The 15,784-nt window shown below is 27.4% G+C and overlaps 1 protein-coding gene and 1 non-coding gene across 2 annotated transcripts in view; one reads left to right on the forward strand and one right to left on the reverse strand.

The window, feature by feature from the left end:
* The window catches only part of Reg-5 (Rhythmically expressed gene 5), a 129,703-nt gene that overhangs the window by 74,931 nt on the left and 38,988 nt on the right, over nt 1-15,784 (reverse strand). The gene's annotated exons all lie outside the window — the stretch shown is intronic.
* Nucleotides 7,753-7,898, forward strand: LOC142329614 (U4 spliceosomal RNA). The gene has a single exon (XR_012757536.1). It is a non-coding gene; the product is annotated as a U4 spliceosomal RNA (small nuclear RNA).

Below are 15,784 nucleotides of genomic sequence, written 5' to 3' on the forward strand. Positions count from 1 at the left end.
ATACCAATACTTATACTGGCATCAAATTTTTAGATTATCTTTTTTAGGTCCGTGCTTGCACGGCTGGGCGGCAGTGAGGAGGCACGGGGACCCCCGACCACCGGGTCAAACAAAGGAGAAAAAACAGAGTCCCGACGGATGGGGTGGGGTCGTGGGAACGGTATAGTCGGGCCCGGTTACCCCCGCCTCTGAAGCTAGAGGCAGGCAAATTAAGATAAGAAGATCCAGAACTGGCGGGCTGACCTGGCATACGGCAGGCGGGAGGCCCGTTAGAGTTGGACTAAGTCATGCTTGACTGCAGATCCAGTTCAGGGGTGTAGGGGAAAAAGTTATTTTTATTCTTCTGCTCACGATTAATAGTTAATGTTTTCAAGACTGTATATCATAGACAATAGGGTGTCTGAAGTACATATTTCTAATGGCTTGCAAGACACTCATGGAATCTGAACAGACAAGTACGTGTCGGAACGTTGGGCTAAATATATTTAAGGTCTTGTTATTCGTAAATAGCTCTGCGACGAAAGTACTGACAATGCTGGAGAGGCCAAACATGCATGTCCTACTGCCAAACACAAAAGTACAACCAACAGAGTTATCGTGTCTAGAGCCGTCTGTATAATCCTTAATATTATAAGGATTACAGGTAAAAAGAAGAACTCCGATCGAAGTTTTGCCGAACGCTTTGTGTGAAGTGCGCTTTTATATAGGTCCAAATCATTGATGGCCAGAAAGAAGAATTTTGAAATGCAGTCACAGAGAAGAATTTAGAAACAGAAATGGACAAACAAAATGAGAAACAAAGTACTGAAAAGAGTTGAAGAACAGAAGAATGTGATGAAAACAATAAGGGAGAAGAAAATACTTTGGTTTCGGAAATCCAATGTAGAAATTATCTTCAGCGAAAGCTCATGAGGGGAAAGTAGAGGAAAGGAGATGCACAGGAAGAAGAAGAATTAAAATATTACAAATTTTAGGAAGGAAAGAATCTAAAAGGAAATGAAAGAAAATAACTCAAGACCGAGAAAAATAAATATTTCGCCAAACAATATTTCATTTCAGGAATTAACTCATTGACTGTAACAGGTAGAAATGCGATCAATCGAATAAAATTTATAAAACATAATTAATTTTGTTATTTTAATCAATGAAACCGAACTGGAATATCGGAACTCTAATGGAAAATTTTATTGTTCCAAATTTTTGGAAGCCAGATGGACGTAATATTTCACTCTGGGATAATTTTCTTACAAGACTATGTATATCGTCTGGAATATCACGAACTATGAGATTAAATTTTTATTTACACATATCGCTTTGTCTCAGTCATAATAACAATAATGAATAATTTTAAATAAAACACTTTTTTTTTATCACGGCTTATAGAAACGAACACAATAGGATTCTTTATTTTTTTAATTTTATTTAACCTTTTCTGATGTACTACTTATAAAATAGAAGGAATCAAAAAATTTCAAAATCGGGCGATGATAATGAGAAAACTTTTCGTTAATAGAATTTAATAGATAAAAATAAAATAAAGTTCAAAAAAAATGAAAAAATGAAAAATCAAAAAATCTGCTTTTTTAGTTTATTTTCAGTTTATTCTAATTTCAATATTGAAGATAAGTCTTATAAATAATATTGATTTTTTTTTAAAGTTTCCAAAAAATGAATAAATTAAGCTTTAAATTCATCAGCAAATAAAAAAAAATTCATAATCAATTTTGTAACTTTAAATAAGATGCATTTAAAAGAATATGAATCGATTTTGTTTATCTTTAATAATACCTAAATAATCATTTTTTTTTAAAAAGGTAAGCTATATGCTTAGTATCTTTTTTCTGTGTTATTATTAGAATCTCCCAGCAGTATTTATATGACTTAGATAATGGATAAGACGCTGAAAATGATCTAGAATTATATTGTAAAATTAAATTAAAATATAGGGGGAAAAACAACACATTTTACTTGACACTAACACATTATTAGTAATGATAAACTGTATGATGTAGATTTCTAAATTTGTACTCTGGTAGATATTTAAAGAAAAAGAAAGTTATTCAGAAGTAAATCTAGAAAAAAGCTGGCAAAGTATTGCATGACTTTCTCGGATATGCCGAACAAGTTATGCTTGATCTTTGCATAGCTTTTTCAAAGTTTTAGTTATTCATTAGTTATTAATTTATTTAAACACACACACACACACACACACACACACACACACACACACACACACATATATATATATATATAGTCTATGACACTCCCGGTAATGTAAGAATTCCAACGCTGGGCCATACATCTAAAACGGTTCTGCCATTGAGCTACTACGGTGAAATAAACACACATACACCCAAAATAAATTACACTCCTTTTTGAGCATTGGGTAAAAAATATTTAAACTGAAGAGAGACAGAGAAAAATAAAAGACATATATTCCCATTTAAGAGCCTGATGTAGATTAAAACAAAAAAAGGAAATTATTATTTATATTGCATTGTAGGTAACAAATTGACTTTAATAAAGTTTTTTCTAAAATGCCACTGAAGAAAATCTAAATTGGTTTGTCGCGATATCCCCTCACCACCTAAACGAATTTTGAAAAAATTAATATGATTCAATGCCCCATATATAGAAATATTTGAGCCAAATCTGAAGAAAATTGATTTGATCAATCCTGAGATTTAAGCCGAAAAGCAGTGCGACATACATACGTACATACATAATATGTTTTTTTGTCTTTATTAACTATTTGGACTCAAATACAGAGATTGACAAAAAACCAGATATCTCAGTTCTGCCATGATCACCACAAAATTTCCTCTTTAATGTAGCTATTCTCGATTTATTCGCCGGGAAAGTAAAAATATCAATAATTTTTTTCAGAATAAATACTTAAAAGTAAATTAATAAATTCTAAAAAAATATATATTCAATTCTTAAAATTGTTTTAATTAATATAATATAGTATAGGCAAATTAAATAAATAATATTAAAAAATATCTAGTTATATAATTATGTTATAAGTTAACTCGGGATTTAATGGCAGAAACATACTGATCGTTGAACAATTGAGAGGCAATGGGATGTAGGCGGTACCACTTTTTTAATTTTTTTTCGGGTCACGGTATTAAATTAAAAAAATTATGAGAGAGAAAGAGATTATAGTAAGAAAATCTAGGCTACTAACCGAGTGCAAATCGAAACATAACTTTAAACACGCAGATGAGGACGTGAGTGTGCTGGAGGCTATACGCTAACCCTAGTCTGAATAAAATAATTATAATTGTTCTGCGTGATGCCCTTGAGTATCCTTACCCGGCAATCCGGCTTCATGTTATTAATATGTAAACTACCTCCCGATTATTTTATTTATTTATTTTCATTTTAAGACAAGGGTAATATCATCAGAAACAGTAAATTGTTCTTATAATAGACCGCTCACGAAATCAAAAGTTCATCCGGTACGTAAATCTGTGTACACTTTTAAAATTATTTTTTTATTTACGAAATTAATGCGGTCAAATTTAAAAGTACCCACCGGGTTGTTCTAGTGGTGAACTCATCATCGCAAATCAGTTGATTTCAAAGTCAACGTTCTCAGGTTCAAATCCTAGTGAAATCAGTTACTTTTATACGGATTGGAAAACTAGATTGTGGATACTGGTGTTCTTTGGTGGTTGGGTTTCAATTAACCACACGGTTTCAGGAGTAGTCGATCTGAGTTTGTTCAAGACTACAAATTTACTGATACATTTACATTACACTGTTAAGTCGCAAATGACTTTAATTGTTGATGCAACTGTAAATAAAATTATTAAAAAAAAACATTCAAAGTAAAATTTATTATTAAAAATGTTTAATGACATCATTAATAAATAGGCAACTGTTTAATTATAACTAAGATAAGCATAATTAATAAACTTTATTCAGTATTTTTAATTTAAGTTTTTGTTTATTTTTAAGAAAAAATAATAATTTACTTATTCCAGATAGAACAATATATTTAACGCCGAGATTAACTAAAAAAATTATTATTCTCTAATTTTTATTGGGCTTTAAGTCGATATTATTACATTTTTTAAAGCTTATTTTATTTTGCAATTCTTAATTCTTTTTTGTAAGGATAACTATATAAAAAATCCGATGTGTACACCACGTGACTTCCTTTTACACCTATTAAATTAGATATACACATCTTTAAAAGTAAATAAAATTTTATTTCACTAATAACGTCTGATTTTTTTAATTTTTTTTTAATTGCTATTATTGATTGTAAATTTTTTTTAAAGTCAGAGGTTAATAATTTATTAATAAATCAATATATTTAAATTTAAAAAAAAAGTCGTAAATGAAGTCGGATTCGAACCGATGTTGTGCCTTCCCTATGTAAAGTCCAAGTATTTCATTAATTAAACTCTTATTTGGCTGTAAATCTGGAACCGATGAAAATTAGTACCAATTACGATATACCGTTGAAAAGCTCTCGATGAGGGCTCATTGCTGCAGTTAAGAAAATGTCCAAAATCCAAACTTTTGGATTTTGGGCTTTTTTGGATACTTTTGGTTCAGTCAATTGCAATCAAAAGGGAAGGTGCACAACTAGATAAGTCCTAAATCCAAAATTTCAACATTCTATGGCTAATCGTTTTTGAGTTATGCAAAATACCTACGCACATACGTACGTACGTACAGACGTCACGCCGAAACCACTCAAAATGTATTCAGGGATGGTCAAAGTAGATATTACCATTGAAATCTGTAAATCGAAATTTTTCGCGATCACAATGCTTTCTTTACTTCGTAAAAGGAAGTAAAAATAAAAAGTTTTGTATAAAATGAACAACGTAGAATAAAAGTTAGGGAAAATAATTGAAACCACTGAAAAGGTAAAACAGATTTTTTTTCGAATTTTCTTCACATCAACTAATATTCGGTTTGTGACAGTCCTGGTTGTTTTATCAAATCTCGACCTTTAGCTAAGATATAGTATAAATATTATTATAACGACAACAAAATATTGAAAAAATAAAATATAACTATTATGATAGTAGTGAAAAATATTGTTCCTCATTTTGAGGCCGAAATATAATATAGTTGCCAAAACTATTTTAAATTAATAGCCCTTTAAGTGATGAAGAAAAATAAATTTTAAGAAAAATTTTTCTAAAAATATTCATATATAGGTTAAGCTTTAAAAAGTTTCTTAAGTAAAGTTTTTCAAATCTCACACACCCTTCAATAAAAGTTAAAATAAGAAAACAGAAAATTTTCAAAAATTCTTCTGAATTTTAGGTCCGATGCAGGACATCAGATTTATTCCTTAATTAGAATCCCTAGAATTTCAGCATACCGTTATCATATGCCTTCAAGAATTTCATTATACCTTCGAATAGGGATCAGGGCGAAATATTTTGCTACCCCTAACTGGAAAACAAAACGAACATATATTTATAGCAACTTTTTTCCTTTTATTAATACATTAAATCAGTTTTCTAAGTGTTGCGCAATTCTGAATCACTCTGTGTATAGATAAATTTTATCGCATTAGAGAAATTATAAAATTATCTTCATTGGAAAAAGCATAAGACATTATTACTATGTACTGTGTTTCTTGCTGATAACACTTATTAGCTAATAAGTGTCCACTTTATCTAATTAATGGATTTTCCCATCATTATCCGTTAAAAAATACATGAAAGAAAAACTTAGCTCATCACTTCAAAATACCAGGGAGTTAATTAACTTCATTAGCGATGGCTAGACTTTTATAACAACTAATTACCATTATTATTTTAAATGATAATTAATAAGTACAAGCGAGTCAAAGATATTGAATCCTTAGAGAATGAAATTATCTACACATGGACAAACAATTATTATGTAATTTTATATAATGTCGAGTTTTATATAAACGTAATGTGGAGTGTCACATAGTGAATATATTTCCTTTTTTAAGAAATCTTCGATGTATTATTGTATGTACACAATAATGTGTACGGGCTATTATAATTCTTTTATGCAAGTACCTAAATAAAATGAATACAATTAAAAACATATATAGGTGTTTTTTAAAATTAAAAAAAAAATTGTTTAAAAAATCTTTATATTAGAATGAACCTGAGAAGTTTAATTATGTTATTCTACTAATCGTACTTTTAATTTTTTTATTTTTTAAAAATCATCAGAGTGAAAAATTAAGAAGATAAAAAAAAAAGAAATGACTCTAGAAAATGAGTTAAAATTATTACGATTGACATTAATATACCTATTTAAAAATTAAATTAAATTATTTAAGTTCAATTTATATTTCGTTTAGATGATAAATAAACAAAATTTTAAAACAAAGTTTGTGTTTAATCTGTTAAATTTAAATAACTTTTATTATAAATAAGGTCAAAATTTGCATCTTTTAAAATTTAAAGAACTGAAAATAAAAAGTTTCTGAGGGTTATAAATATTTTTAAAGTAATTTATATTCATTAAAATTTAAATAATATGTTGAAATATCCTTTATAAATAGGTTAAGTCGATACAATAAATGCATTTCGGCTTACAGAAACTATATAAATTATTCTTAAATAATGAAAATATTAACAAATAAGAAAAATTACGCTAATATGCAAGACAGCTAGGGGACATCACAAGATTGACTATTCTTTGTAATTCTAAAAAATGGCCTTAACATCGTTAAAAATATGTCTTATAAGACTACAAATACGTATAAGATATAACTACAGCAATATATCTTAATTTATTGTACTCTCCTTGAAATCTCCACTTTCTTACGTTATTTATTGTTATCATACTTAATTATATTTTCAATCAGTGATAATAATTATGATAAATAATTGATTAATAATAAAAGTATTATTATTATTGTTTATTTCCTAAAATGTCATCACTAAAATAACTAATAATTGTTATTTTCTTTCATTAAAAAAAAAAAAACATATTGGCTATTAGTTGCTTTACATCTTTTTCGATTTATTTAACGATTGATAGTATCAGTTTCATAATGATAGAAAAAATTCAAGGATGATTTTAATATGTTCACAATTTTTTTTCTGTTAACCTATGTACTTTAATTTCGTTAATGAACGTTTTATTAAAAATCTGATGTGGACACTACATGACTTCCTTGTACGCCTATTAAATTACATATACACATTCTTTTAAAATGAAAGGTACATAAAATTTTATTCCAATAATAACATCTGGTTTTTTTTCATATTTGTTTATTGTTATTATTGAATTATTATTTATTGTAAAAACTTTTTTCAATCAGAGGTTAATAAATCAATATTTTAAATTTAAAAAAAAGTTAAAAAGAAAAAAAAGGAGATAAAGTCTCATTCGAATTGGTGTGCCCTTATAAGATCTAAATATTTCATTAATTAAAATTTCATTGGGGATATAATTCTGAAATCAATGAAAATAATTACTACTTATGATACATTGTTGAAAAGCTCTCAATGAGGACTTACTGCAGTTAAGAAAAAGTCCAAAATCTAGGTTTTTTTGATTTTGGTAGTTTTTTAAACACTTTTGGTCCAGTTGATTGCAATCAAAAGGGAAGGTGCAGAACTAGATATTACAACAGTCCTAAATCCAAAATTTCAACATTCTACGGCTAATTTTTTCAAAATTATGCAAGATATATATATGTACGTACATCCCAACCTCGTAGGGGAAGACACCCGCCTTGTGACGCTTCCGATGGCCACATCCCCCTTCCCCCGTTACTAGCCTTACTTTGCGCAGTGGCGATATCGTAACCAGTAAAGTTCATCTGAGGTGCGATTATTGCTAGTTGAAAACATACGTACGTACAGATGGCAAGCCGAAACTATTAAAAATAGATTCAGGGATGGTCAAAATGGATATTTCCGTTGAAATCTGAAAAACCTAAATTTTTCGCGATTGAAATACTTCCTTGTCCTTTAAAAAAGGAAACAAAACACTAAAGAAAATTAAAAAACAAACACTTTTTTTATTGTTTTTATAACAGATTCCAATTTTACCCCCGAGTGAAATCAACAGAAACTATTCAAAAAAATATGTACTGTTAATAGTCTAATAAAAAATTCTTTCTTATTATCTTCATTCGTTTGAACCGTGTACGGTATTCTGGGTTTTCAGTAATAGCTATTTTTGTAGAGATGAATCGTCATTACAAAAACAAAGTATTAAACAAAAGTCGAAAGAAAAATATATATAATAGTAGATTATGCCTTCTCTCAAATATACTCAAAGAGTACCCACCGGGTTGGTCTAGTGATGAACTCGTCATCGCAAATCAGCTGACTTCAAATTAGAGAGTTCTAAGGTTCAAATCCTAGTAAAGTTACTTTTATACGGATTTGAATAGTTTATCGTGGATAACGGTGTTCTTTGTTGGTTTGGTTTCAATTAACCACACATCTCAGGAATGGTCGACCTGAGACTGTACAAGACTACACTTCATTTACATTCATTCATATCATCTTCATTCATCCTCTGAAGTAATACCTTACGGTGGTTCAAGAGACTAAACAGAATAGAAAGAAGACACTCAAGGAGTTTTTTGTGATAGTTACTTTACTGTACACCTCGGTTACCGGAATGAAAACGTTGGTGTGTTACACGGGTCAAACATATGCAGTCTTGTATGATACAACTAGAGTAAATCTTTAAATAGAAATTACTTATTTCTTCGTGTGTTATGAAACATTGTATATTAAGATTTTTTTTTTTCAATAACTTATTGAGATAAAAGTAAATTAATTCAACTTATGTTGGATTTTGATAAATAATTTTACTTTAAATTATAAAACATGAGTAAATTATAAAAGAGTAATGTAATGTGTATGATTCATTATTATTTAATCTGTAAACCACAGTTTTGAATACTATAATCGATCACTGAATAAAATCTATGCAAAAATATCCTAAAGACGTCCTTTGAACCCAGAATGTAAATATCCACTTTGCTCAAAATCCAAGAATTATTAACATAACCATTTATTAATTTATACAAACATATGACATCATACTAGATTTCTTTTATGCAGCAATGAAGATTGCTGAAACTCCACCATCAAATTAACTCGACTGATCAAGAAAGGATGCAAACATGTTTTCGATAATAAAACATTTCAGCATTCTGATCGTACCAGCACTCTCAATTAATTTATTATTATTTATATTTACAGGTTTCTAAACGATGGAATTATACTCCAACAGAGATTTGACCGAAGAATAATATAAGTTCAGTATTGTTAAGTTTTACTTAAAAATACAGTTGTTCGAATCCTATTTCTAAACGCTTTATTAACAATTGATTTTATATGTAACTCAAATTTATAATTCGAAGAAAATATTATTTCTAAATCCCTTACTTCCTGCATCCTTGTAGGTTCCGTATTATTGATGATATAAGTAAATAGTATTATTTCTATATTTCCTACGTGTTGCCTGCATATATTTACATTGAAATCAGTTATGAGCAAATCAATCGACTATCTTACTACTAATATCTGGTTGCATGTGATTCGCATCTTTAATACAATCTATAGATTTGTATAAATCTCAGATCATCCGAAAAAAAAAACAGAATCTTAAACTCTTCTAAGGAAGAACAAATTTCGTTTATAAAAATAACAAAAATTAGGGGTGTCAAGTTGGATCCTTGAGGTATACCTGATTGTATAAAATTGTAATTCAAATGGGGGTGTATTTTATGATGGAGGTATTTATCATGTTTTGCGTTCAATTCCACACACTTTAACAGTAACTTTTATTTACTAATTTTAGGAGCGGGAATTTTTACCCCTGTTATAATAATTGAAAACGATTCCAATTCTTTTAACGCCTGTTTAAGGGGAAAACATTAACGCCTGTTTAAGGGGCGTCAAATTCAATTTTATAAACGTCCAAAGATATAAAATCAGATAAATTTTTTATTTTTTGTATTTTTATTTTTAGGAATAAAAATGCAGTAAAAAATAATTCATGAAATTATTTGTATTTTGTATACAGAATTTATACAATGACATTTTTTATAAGCTAAAAAACCCGTATTAGTAAATATCTCTCTAAATCCTTATCCAATTAATATAAAGAATTGATGCTCAAATTCGAATACTACCGTAAAAAATTTATTAAAATTTTAGATCAAATTGTTGTTGATACACAAGGAAAAATAAACTCGCATACTCGCATAATGTTACGTTTCAATAATTTCATAAACAAGAGTTTGGTCTTAAGGGATACAAAATATCTCACCATGTAGATGTACAGAAAACCGAGTGTTTGATTTTTTTATCGGTAAAAGCTTTTTTTTCTGTTATGTACTATAAAAACTGAGGGAAAAAAAATTATAAGTTTACGATATTTTCTCCAATATAATCGTATACGGATAATCATATCCAAGAGGGAGTGGATAACAAAAATTTTCCATTAAGAACAGCATTCAACCAAAAGTTATGAGGTACTGAAAATATTCGTACCGAGTAGGGATGCATAAATTAAGACGCGATTGGTGAATCGTACCATTAAAGGAATAAAACTTATACAAATATAATTAATATACATGTTACGTGTTCTTATAAACAATTATCTGACGGTTAGGTTTACAACCTGATCAGAATTAAATGTTATACGTTTAATGGATTTTTCATGTACAGAATAAAATCTTGGCAAGTTTTATTTTTGAAGATAATAAAAAGCTATAAAAAAACAAATGTCCGGTACAGTTTTCTTAATGTATTTTTCAAAAATTTACATTTAAATTTAAAAAAAAAAATAACTGTATTGATTATTCAGATTTTTGATTATAATTTTATAGAACAAACATATATTTTGAATAAGAAAAAAGACTAATAAAATATTCAGAAACTTTTTAATTGTTTTAAAATTAAAAAGTTCCACAGAATTTAAATAATAATATTTTAAACAGTATTTCTAAATAACGATTTTAACAGCGTCACGGATGCGACAAGAATTACGATGAATAATAACGGTTGTAATAATTTACACATTTCTTCATTGACAATATAACATTTATCTTAAGGTTAAATTCATATGCTTGTATGCATGCGTGTATGCGCGCTCGCGTGCGCCCTCCTCCATGTATTTGAAAGATGACGGAAAAAGAATGTTTACATATTTTTTTGTTAACATATTTTTTAATTTATGAATTTTTTGTGCGAATAAAATTTATAAGTACACTGTTTATGTAATATATTTAACAGTTTAAAGCTGGAAGGTCGTGTTCTAGTTTCGATTACATGTATAATGACATATGTCATTGTACTGTTATTACTGTTAATTGTGGTAAAGGTGTGCGGGCATATTATGTTACCTGTCAATATATAATGTAATGTAATATCATAAATAAAACATTCTAAATTTCCTGGATTAAAAATAAATTTATGTTTAAGTACAACCCGTACTTGTTTATCATTTACAAAATTTACAACTTACACTAAGATTTAACTAATTACATGTGTTATAAAATTAAATATTTTTTTAAAAATTAACAAGTAAAAAAATTTTTTTTAACGCTTTTATTTACAGTCGCATCAACAATTACAGTCATTAGTGACTAAAGTAACACTAACATGTAGTGTTACATAAAACAACAAAATCATAAACGACAAAAATAAACAATAAAGAAACAGGAACAATAAAGAATAAACATAGACAAATAACAAAAACAAATTTAACAAAAAAATGTAGTTTTATGTTTAGCTCTATTTTTGACAAACCTGAAAAACTGATAAATAAAAAAACAAAAAATCACCCACAACGTGATTGCAAAGTTTTTTCTCATATCTTTTCACCACATTTTCAAAATTTCTATGAAGGGATTTAATGTTAATAAAGATGGTTGGAAAAAGAACTTCTTAAAAAATTACTATTTCCAGAAACCCAAACGAAAGGTAGAATTCGACATTTAAAAATCCCTCCCCCTCCCAAAAAAAAAAAAACATAGTTCTACTTATACGTAATTTCTGCTTTAAATATGAAAACATTTATAATTTTTTTTAATTTTATGAGTAAGAGACGGGATAGGAATTGTTTTTAAATTTTTTTCATTACTAATAAATATTCTTTTAAAATTATCCGTTAAACTTTTCACAAATTATATCCTGATCAGAGTTTTATTGAGTCCAAAAGTGAAAAAGTTTATTTTTTATATAAATTCTTTTTTTTTACACTTTTTTAACTTCAATAGTAAAGTTTGAATTGATTCCATAGAGAAACTGTAAAATGTTTTGCTGCATGAAAAGAAGTTAAATTCAATTCAATTTTTTTAGAAATCCGGAAAATACGGATGTTTGTATATATGTAAATAGAAAAGAAAAATCATTTTAATAAATTACATATATAAAAATATTCGTATGCATACAACTATACGGATACCATTCATCAACTGAATTATCCATCCAGTAATTGTTCGAATGTAATTACGCAATTATTCCTTTTGAATAATTATTTAAATGGTAATATTCTTGTAAGTTTTATTAAATTCCTTCGGTACGTAGTTTAATTAATAAAAACAAAGTTACCTCATTTTTGTATATAACAAGTTTAATTATCCGCTGTTCCTTATGGCTCAAATCTCGTTTATTACGATTGGAAATCTCAATGAAAAACTCTTAAATTTTATTTCAATTATTGTGAAATCTTATGCTAAAACTCATTAATTTATTTAAATTACAAAAACTAAAAGTAAAAAAAAAAAAAACAAAACTACTAAAACAAATTATGAAAAAACTGAAAGCTGAAGAAAGGAAACCTCGTTTGAAATTTACAGAAAAAAGTAGTTTTATCCTCCAATCTCAAAACGATCTATTTTTTTCAATAGGTCTAAAATGACCTATTTTTTCAAGGTTAGATTGAGAACCACTCCATATGCCCGTAGGAAGCAACTTAAACATTGTAAAAAAAAAACTATACGGTTGTAACATCATTTTAAAGAGGATTAAAAAAAAATATTTTGACTTAGAAAACTTCAGGTTAAGACACTCCTAACCAAAGTGGTGGCCAGTTAAATATTTTTTACAGCTAGTACCAAAAATGTTCTACCAGTGGTAATACACCAACTAGTGGTTTTACCAAAAAAGAAAATCGTTCTAAGGTAAAATCATTAATAAAATGTTAATTTTTTTAGTCGTTTCAGTGTTAAAACTAAGGAAAGTTTTCCTTAAGGAAAGTTTTTCAGTGGTAAAACTCACACCCCTTTTGAAACCAGATGCGAAAAAATTAAATGACAGCCATTCTGGATATTGTTGTCGTAACCCGTAGTCTTTTACGTAAAAATTTTTGTTTTTCAATACCCTTTAACATTTCATGTTAAAACTCTACCCTTTTCCATTAAAAATTATTAAAATACTTTCCAGGGAACTTGAGGTGTAGTGATCGATCGTTTCGAGTTAAGAACATTTGCTAACTTCAATTTTTTTATATTTAACTGTTGAAAAGTTAAAGGTTCTCATACATTATTAACACACAATATACATAAACATACAACACTAACATTTAAGCATTATTTCTAACCTAACTGTTATAATTAACGGTTCAGTATTTATAGTCGAGTGTGAAGTGTAATTTGTATAATTTTCAATTTACAGTCTCATTTAAATTAGCAGTAACAGAATATAAATGGACTTCGACATTAAAAAAGTTCAATGATGTTTTTTTAAAAAAAAACTTTATTAAAAAAAATATTCTCAATTCAAACAAGTTTTTTATGATTGTTTTTGTTTTATAGTTCCTCTGGTGAACCCAATTTAAGTTTATCAGAATATTTAAAAAGAAAAAACTACATATTTTTCACAAAGTAAAGATTTAAACGATTTTTTTTTTCACAGTAATGGATTGTTTTAGTGTACATATATTAACATTAATTAATGTCATTTGATATTTAAAATATTTTCATGCGAAAATTCAAGAAAATAAGTTAAAATATTTAAAAGTACACAAATTCCAACATCCCAGATAACCTTAACTCACGATCGGTGCCAGTCTCTTAATGTTGTTCCTTTTTTATTAGTGTTTTTGTTACTTTTATTATTATTTCTTGCCTTTGATTTTTATGCGAGCGGTATTTTCATATCAAAAAATTTCTTGTAGAACTAATAACCAAATTTTAAATAAAAATATAATTTACAAAATGTAGAATAAAATAAACTTCAAAAATAATAAAATTAGATATATCAATAAATCTTTTTATTAAAAAAATAAATAAAGATTAATACTATTTTATAAGTTTCATCTTTATTAAAATAAATAATTGTTGTGTCAAGGTAATTACTACTTTTTAATTTGAAGCAGGCTTCAAACAGCGGCGGAAAGTTTCAGAATTATAAATGTACTATTTTTTTAATTTTCAGTGCAATTTTTTAGAAAATTAATTTATTTCTCATACGCTGAGCGAGACGTGTTAACACGTCTGTAACTCTCCGATAGTTTAGAAGTACATTTTTTTCATAACATGTTGGTATGTGTACTGCTTTTTGTATTATATTTTTATTTTTTTTTAGCCTTCCGGGACGACCGTTAGTATTGCTTCAAAGGATGAGATGAAATGACAATTTTGTAGCGTGTAAAAATGCCATGTCTTACCGGGGTTCAAATCCGGGATCTACGGATGAAAGGCGGAGACGCTACCACTCGCGCCACGGAGACCGGGGCCTTATATCTTAGAATTAACCAAACCGATTTTCTTCAAATTTAACTTAAATATTTCTTTATATGAAGCACTGATCATATTCATTTTTTTCATAACTCATTAAGGAGTTAGGACATCGCGAAAAAAACAATTTCGATTTTCTTCAGAGGCATTTTACATAAAATTTTTAATTAAAGCAAATTTAATACAAAAAATACGTATGTAAATAATCTAAAGAAAATGTTTTCCAATAGTTTAAATATTTTTCAAAAATTCTTTGACAGCTTCTTATACATAGCTATCAAGAAATGTTTAAAATTTATTTATTTTAAAAGCAGGAAAGTTTTTTGGAAAATTCTGTTTTTCTTATTTTAATCTCTATTGAAGGTGATCTTTTTTTACAGAAAACTTTACAAACAAATTGTTAGGCTTAACCTATAAATAATATTTCTAGAGAAATCTTTCTTAAAATTTATTCCTTCACATCTAAAAAATATAAATTTTATATTTTGTTTCTTTTTTTTTATTTTAGCTCTTAATTTTTATTATTAATAGCTGGGAAAGTAATGTAATACTTTTTCAGCTTTTTTGTTTAATATATTAAAATGATTTCTAATTGAATTTTTGCCTTATTTAAGTATTAGAAAACTAAACCAATTATTAATTTCACATTACCAATAATTGAATTGGATACGTTTTACTCATATCGCAATATATAATTTATATAAAAACAATATGGTATTAAAAATATTATTTTTAATGCAAACCAGAATAATAATTAAGATAATTATTTTAATTTCAGGATAATTAAGGAGAAAATTAATGAATGTGGTTTATAAAAATATTTGGAAAATTATTAATTTTATGCATATAAAAAGAATAAATTAATTACGTTTAATACTTTATATAATAATAAAAATAAAAAAAAGAATGTAAATAAAAGAAAATAATTTCAAGGTTACGGTAATGAAATTGCTGAACAACATTTTATAAAGAATGAAGGAATGAGTTAAAATGATTCTCTTATCATTTACATCGTAACAAAAGAGAACACTATTTACGTGAAAGCTGACTGCGAAAGAAAGTTGATGACAAGACTTAATAAGAAATGTTTAGAAACTTCAT

Source organism: Lycorma delicatula, chromosome 8 (assembly GCF_047948215.1).
Source record: "Lycorma delicatula isolate Av1 chromosome 8, ASM4794821v1, whole genome shotgun sequence".
In the NCBI taxonomy this organism is placed as follows: Eukaryota; Metazoa; Arthropoda; class Insecta; order Hemiptera; family Fulgoridae; genus Lycorma; species Lycorma delicatula.